Here is a 6,638-nt window from a genome sequence, read left to right on the forward strand (position 1 = left end):
ACTGCCGGGGAAATGAGTAACTCTTAGGAGGTGCCTTATAGTCCAGGCTGCAATACCACCTCCAGATTTTAAAAGGAGGGTGGAAAGATCAGGCAGGAGGGTGACCAGGGAAGGTGGGCACTGGATGAAGCCTCCAGTAGTGCAGAAAGAGCCACTGTGATTCCAAGGCCCTGGCTCCAGCCCTACAGCACCGCATCACCTGTCACACCACATGCCTGCAGATGGCAGGATACAGAGTTCTCCTTGACCAACATCAGTCTCCTTTGTCTTATGATTCACTCAGGAACCTCCCTCCAAGGCGAGGGGCATCTGTGGCAGGTGCTCCCAGACCCTACTTCCCAACATCACCAGAGAACACTGGGAGCTCGCAGCGGTCCCAAGCCACAGAGCAGTGACAATGCATGGTCTCCTGGCTGCTGTGGCATCCCCCATGCAACAGTAGACCAGGCCTGGGCCCACTCAGACAGAGTTCTGTGCACAAACCCACATCTTCTTGGCACCTTGTGGGTCTTCCCCTGCAGTCCCAGGGCTGTACCGTAAGTTAGGAGATAAGCTCTGGGTGAGTGCAGACCCATTGTCTCCGACTGCGACACAAACCCATCCACAGCACAAGGGTTGACAGCTCCACTATCCATCTCCTGCACCCATTCCTCATGGTATTCCATCCTTACATCTGGCAGGAAAAATGGCACACCTCCCTACGAGCAGCTCTGGAAATGCCCCCTCCAAGGTAAGTCACTGATAAGGGCTTGCTCAAAAGGACCCGATGGGCACCCACCCTGTTGCCTCCCCAAGACAACACGACGCAGCAAGAGCTTCCAGACCTGGCTGGCTGCAGGGCATACAGGGTGTCCCCGTGCGGGGGAGAAAGTTGCACCACTCATGTGACTCCTCCTATACCGGCTCATTCCTTGGAATCCATTGACGCACCTTCCCGCACCACACCACCACCTGCCCTCACCTCCCCCCAAGATTCCAGCCTCCCTGAAACAGCAAACCAGCAACCTGATGCTCGGAGCCCACCGTTCGCATCTCACCTTTCCTGGCTCCAGATAAACGGAAGGCTCGTAGGAAGGAAGACAGGGCTGCGAGGGTCTTGGAGTGTCTGTGTGTCTTCAGCCCGTTCTCTCCAAGCAGCAGGAGCAGTGGTAACACACCAGCTAGAGGGGGCAGGGCCTGGCCGCACGGAGCCCTTTTAACTTGCTTCTGATGAAACCCAACTCTAGGCTGGCAAACACTGGCGCCCAGAAGCTCCCCACCTGTTGAGTGCGCCCCTCCGTGCTGGCCTGGAGCTGTGCAGTTTGTACTGCCTGCTTCTCCCCCTGGACTCCCTCCCTGACAGGGCGCCAGGGGCCACTGAGTTATAGAGAAATGAGGGGCAGCTGGACACAAGTTAGGCAGCCTCCTGGGTTCCCGCCTTCCCAGCTGCCACTTTCTCATTTTCTCCTGCAGGTTCCCTCCCACCCCGACCTTGAAAGGTGGAAGTGACTGGAGGTCAGTTCTTGGGTAGCCTCGTCCGGCCTCCCAGCTCCAGTGTCGCTGTCTGTGCTGACCGGTCTCTGAGCCCCTGCCACCCGGCGGGCTTCTGCCCTCCAGGCTTCCCTAACCCCTCCACCTGACCCTGCAATGTCTGTCTCATGTTCTTGTGCTCCAGTAGTCCATGCGAGGAAATGAACACACAGCACATGAATGCAGACAGAACTGGTGCCGCTGTGAAACCAGCTCAGAAGGGCCCACTTTGCTTTTCTTTTCAAGAAAGAGTTATGTTTATTTGAAAGGCAGTTACAGAGAGGGAAGAAACAAAGATCTTCCATGTACTGGTTCATTCCCCCAAATGGCAGCAAAGACCAGAGCTGGGAAAGAGCCAGGAGCTTCCCCAGGTCTCCATGTGGGCCTCCCATGTTCTGCTGCTTTCCCAAGTGCAGGGAGCTGGTTCCAAAGTGGAGCAGCCAGGACACAAACTGGCACCCATCTGGCATGTGAGCACTGCAGGTGCAGGTTCAACCTTCTATGCCACACCAGCCCCAGGGATCACATTTTAAACGTAAAATTCAAAGAGAATCCTCTTGACTTAGATTTTCACATTGATTTTTTGTTCTTTAGATCCCAAAGTCATACTCTGAAAAAATTGGTAAGCTAGACTTCACTAATTTTTTTAAATGCATGCCTGGTGGAAGACATGGTGAAGAAAAACATTTATTAAGCTAGGCTAGGAGGAAATATTTGTGCAGATATATCTGAGAAAGCAGATGCATCTGTGTGTATCCACCAATACACAGAGAGCTATCAAGGCTCAGCAAACCAGCAGGAAATAGACGAGCTGTAAAGTGGACCAAAGGCAAATAGGGCCGTCGGCCTGCTCCAGCCTTGGAGCCGCCAGCTGTCACATCTGACGGACGCTTCGGGCAGAAGTCCAAAAACTACAGGTGGCAGTTCTCCACAGTGAAGGCTGTAAAATCTGAAAATTGTCCGGGATGTCCTGGGGCGGCCCAGCAGGAACATTCAAAAGCGGAAGAGGAAGGAGGATGGGCTGAAGGGTGAGACGCACTCAACAGGGCACCCTTGGTGACAGGGAGGGGCCTGGGCCAGGACTGGCAGCTAAGGGCACCTCCCAGTGACAGCGAGTAGTGAAGCAGGACCACACCCTGAACGGCCTGGGACAGAGTAATCAATCATTGGAAGGCAGGTGGATTGAGAAGCAGGTAGTTTAGAGTCTTAAACTGGGCCAATCAGAGCAACCCCGGGACTCTCACTTAGAACAGGAAGGAGAGATTAATGGGAAAAGACCTGAACCACAAAGCAGAAGCCTGGGCTTGCACCTGCAATGGCCAGCTTCAAGTGGCACCAACAGGGTGGGCACAGGGCCCTGGATCCAGGAGAGATACTTCAAGTCTTGGCCTAGCCCACCCAGGGCCACACCAGTACCATCGTTGAGGGTTTCTGAGGTGAATCAATGTTACAACCCCAACTCCCGTGTGGCCTGCTCCGCTCCCAGTCGAGAGACGGGCCCGAAAAGAGCTCCTTAGAGAGTGACAGCTGCAAACCCTGCCTGGAAGCCACAAGAAAAAACAGAACCCATGGAAATGACCCACATTTCCAGAACCAGAGGTGGGCCTGCAGTAGTGTCCACTCAGAACCGCATGCAAGTGCGCGTTGGTAAATGAACTGACCAGCAGGTGGCGCCATCTGCCACTTCAAAGGACCTGAGAGCCTGGCAAGCAACCAGAGAAACCCTGAGGCGCTCGCTGCCTCGCTGCGCACGTTCCTTGAGGAAATGACCTCACCCCAGGGCGTCCGCCGCATCCACAGCACACCGGAGCCAGACCGCGGTGGACACCGTCTTTGCTGTCCCTCCCCGCTTCTCGCCTAGCCTCCAACTCCAGTCCTCAGCCTGACAAGAGCAGGTAGTAAAAGAGGGAAGAGGTGAGAAAGAGTGAGAAAGAATGAGAAGGAGAAAGCAACACTTCCCCACTGGCCCCTGACAGAGAAAGGCCCCAGCTGGCGTGGGATGGAGGATTCAAGCAGATACACTCGCGAATGTCAGGGTGGATGGAAAGTTTTATACTCCTGGAGCGAATTTTGTCTTATGACTAAGAGGGCTTGGGAACACCAGGTGAGCTGGCCATTGTTCGCCAGCACTCCCACTTCTGTGGGCATTAACCGTGTGCAGGAAGACTGTGTGGCCGACACCTGCGGGGCAGGGAGGGTGCCCCTTGCTTGGGGAGGCAATCGGGAGGTGCTGAAGACTTTAAGACTGTCCAAGAAGCCATCCCCATCCACGATGAGACAAGAAGGGGTTGGGTCAGTCCCACGGCCACCTGGCCTCTTGCCCTGGACAACTCTGAGTTCTGGGCATCCCCCAAGAACCCCCTCTTGGCTCACCCCCTTTCCGATCGCCATTTGTCACTGTTTGTGCTCAAATGCAGATGTCAGGCTCAGTTTCCAAGGAGAACCAAACCAAGACAGCACCAGAGCAGGGTGGGGCGGAAGGTGCTGCTGGGCAGCCCTCGAATCCATCCCACGAGGTTCCGGTCTGAGTCACGTCCAGGTTGCCTGCTCATAACCTGGGCAGGGTGGCCGCGGGGCTTTCCAGTCTCTCTGCAGGTTCACCACATCTTAACTGAAGCTACACGGACTTCAATAGTCATCATCCAACGCCGCTGCCTGCTTCCTGTCTTGAACTTTCCGTTTCCTCCCGCCAGGCTGGGAACTGAGCGCACGGCTGTGAGGGCCGCAGCTTGCAAAACGCAAAGCTCAGCAAGTCTGCACGGCTGGTGTCCAACAGAACAACAGCCCCACTGCCTTCTTTTTCCTATTAGAGTGTAATTGGCATATGAATTCCATCTCTTGCAGGTGAAGCCCTGACACTTTTTAATCTTTTTAAAATTTCCCTTGCGAAATATCACATAAATAAAAGGGTATTTCCAAAAGACCATGGAAAAACTAATGTCAAAGTGATGTAAAACAATGTTGAAATTCACAAGTAGCCTTTTTTTTATATAACTTGTGAACTTTTTTGAAGACTCTTGATAGGCAGTGTGCATTTCAAAGTTTTTTTTTTTTTTTTTTTTTTTTTTACACAAAGGCAAGCTTATCTTTTAACGAAGATGTGTGTATTTACTTGCTAGAGAGGCAGAGTGACACAGAGAAAGGAGAGATGAAGAGAACACATCTTCCATCCATGCTGGTTCACGCTCCAACTGACGACCAGGGCCGAGGCTGGACCAGGCGGAAGTTAAGAGCCAGAAACTCCCGTTGGGTCTCCCACTTGGGCGGCAGAAGCCCAGCTCCTGGCTTATCACGTGCTACTTTCCCAAGTGCCTGAGCAGGATAGGATGCTGAGGTCCACAGCTGCACCACGTCACAGGCTTTCCATGTCCTTCTCTGTGAACTCAGCTTGTTGAAGGACTCTCGCCTATGTATCTGGATACGTTGGCACCAAGTGGAGAAACTTGGGACTGCATATAGTCAGAGGACACCACAGATTTGAAATGTAATGCTCTTGGGACGTAGGGAATGTGCCCCGCAATATGGCACCTGGGCATACTGGCCATTTTAAAGTTGAAGAAAATTGAAAAACAAAAAACTTACAGAGGCAAGATGGACCTCTGCCTCCTTCCTCTTCCCCTGACCCTGCCATGCGGCACACCTCCCACCTGCTCTTCTGAAACTGGGTCATGAGACCCTCATGTGACAGGAGTCCTGCCCCATACCTGTAAGGCAAAAAAAATGTGGACCAACCAGCCTTGCTCACCCCGCCCCCCGTTTGCTGCCACTGGGTCATTTCCTTTTGCGTCTTATCACACTTTGCACGGCCAAGCACTCTTCATCAAATGCAAGCGTAAAAGGGCAGTTTTCTCTGAATCTTCGGGTCTCCCCTGCTGAAGGCTTCCAAGTCATAGAAAACTTCAGTTAAATACATTTTGATTTTTCTTCCTCTTGCTAATTTGTCTTTTGTGGTTAGAGAATCAGCCATGAACCAACAAATCCAAGTGATCAAACCTGTGGGGACAGTTTCTTCTTTATTCCATCAGTCAGCTCATGAGTTGGCTAATCCTCTGCTGTGATGTGGCATGCAATATGGGCACCGGTTTGAATCCCAGTTGCTCTGCTTCCAATCCAGCTCTCAGGATATGGCCTGGGAGGGAAGCAGAGGATGGCTCAAGTGCTTGAACCCCTGCACCCACTTGGGAGACCTAGAGGAGGTTCCTGGCTCCTGGCTTCAGATTGGCTCAGTTCTGGCCATGTGGCCATTTGGGGAGTGAACTAGCACATGGAAGATCTCTCTCTCTCTCTCTCTCTCTCTGTAAATCTGCCCCTCCAATAAAGCAATAAAGAGTAAATAAATCTTTTTCTTAAAAAAGATTTATTTTTTATTTATTTGAAAACCAAAGTGAGAGAGAGAAAATATTCCATCTAGGATTCACTCCCAAATGGCCACAATGGCCAAAGCCAGATGAAGCCAAAGCCATTGGCCTGGAACTTCACCTGGGTCTCCTACTAGGGAGCAGGGTCCCAAGCACTGGGTCATCCACTGCTTTCCCAGGCACGTTATCAGGGAGCTGGATTTGAAGTGGAGAGCTGGAACTCACACTGGCCCCACTGAAGTCCCCTTTTATTCCATGTCTCTCCCTGACTCTCTTAATCATCATGGCTGTGTAGTAAGCCTTGCAAGAAAATCATGTAGGTCTCCAACTTTGTATTTATTTAGGTTTGTCTGGGCTATTTTAAATCATTTGGACTTCTACATGAATTTCAAAATCATCTTCTCAGTTTGTTACAAAGTCATCAGTGAGGACATTTGCTGAGATGGCCCTGACTGTCTAGGCTAAGGTAGGAAGGACTAACAGCTTAACAATTCTCAGCGTCCTGTGCTGTATCGAGGCTTAGAAAAGACACAGATCCTGGCTTCATTACTTACTTGCTTGAGAGGCAGAAAAAGACAGATAGATGAAAAAGAGCTCCCACCTGCTGACTCACTTCCTCAAGAGATTTGCCATGGCCAGAGCTAGGCCCAGCGGAAGCTAGGAGCTGAGCACTCAACCGAGGTTTCCCACATGGGTGGCAGGAAGCCAGCAACTGGCACCAACACCACTGCTTCACAGGGCATGCATGAGGAGGAGGCTGGAGGGAAGACC

General features: G+C 52.0%; 1 long non-coding RNA gene across 1 annotated transcript; it reads left to right on the top strand.

The window, feature by feature from the left end:
• Positions 1-3,701: 3,701 nt before the first annotated feature.
• Positions 3,702-4,338, top strand: LOC131480402 (uncharacterized). Its single transcript, XR_009245510.1, has 2 exons — positions 3,702-3,801; positions 4,094-4,338. It is a non-coding gene; the product is annotated as an uncharacterized LOC131480402 (long non-coding RNA).
• The last annotated feature ends 2,300 nt before the right edge of the window (positions 4,339-6,638 follow it).

Source organism: Ochotona princeps, chromosome 5, assembly GCF_030435755.1.
Source record: "Ochotona princeps isolate mOchPri1 chromosome 5, mOchPri1.hap1, whole genome shotgun sequence".
Taxonomy (NCBI): Eukaryota; Metazoa; Chordata; class Mammalia; order Lagomorpha; family Ochotonidae; genus Ochotona; species Ochotona princeps.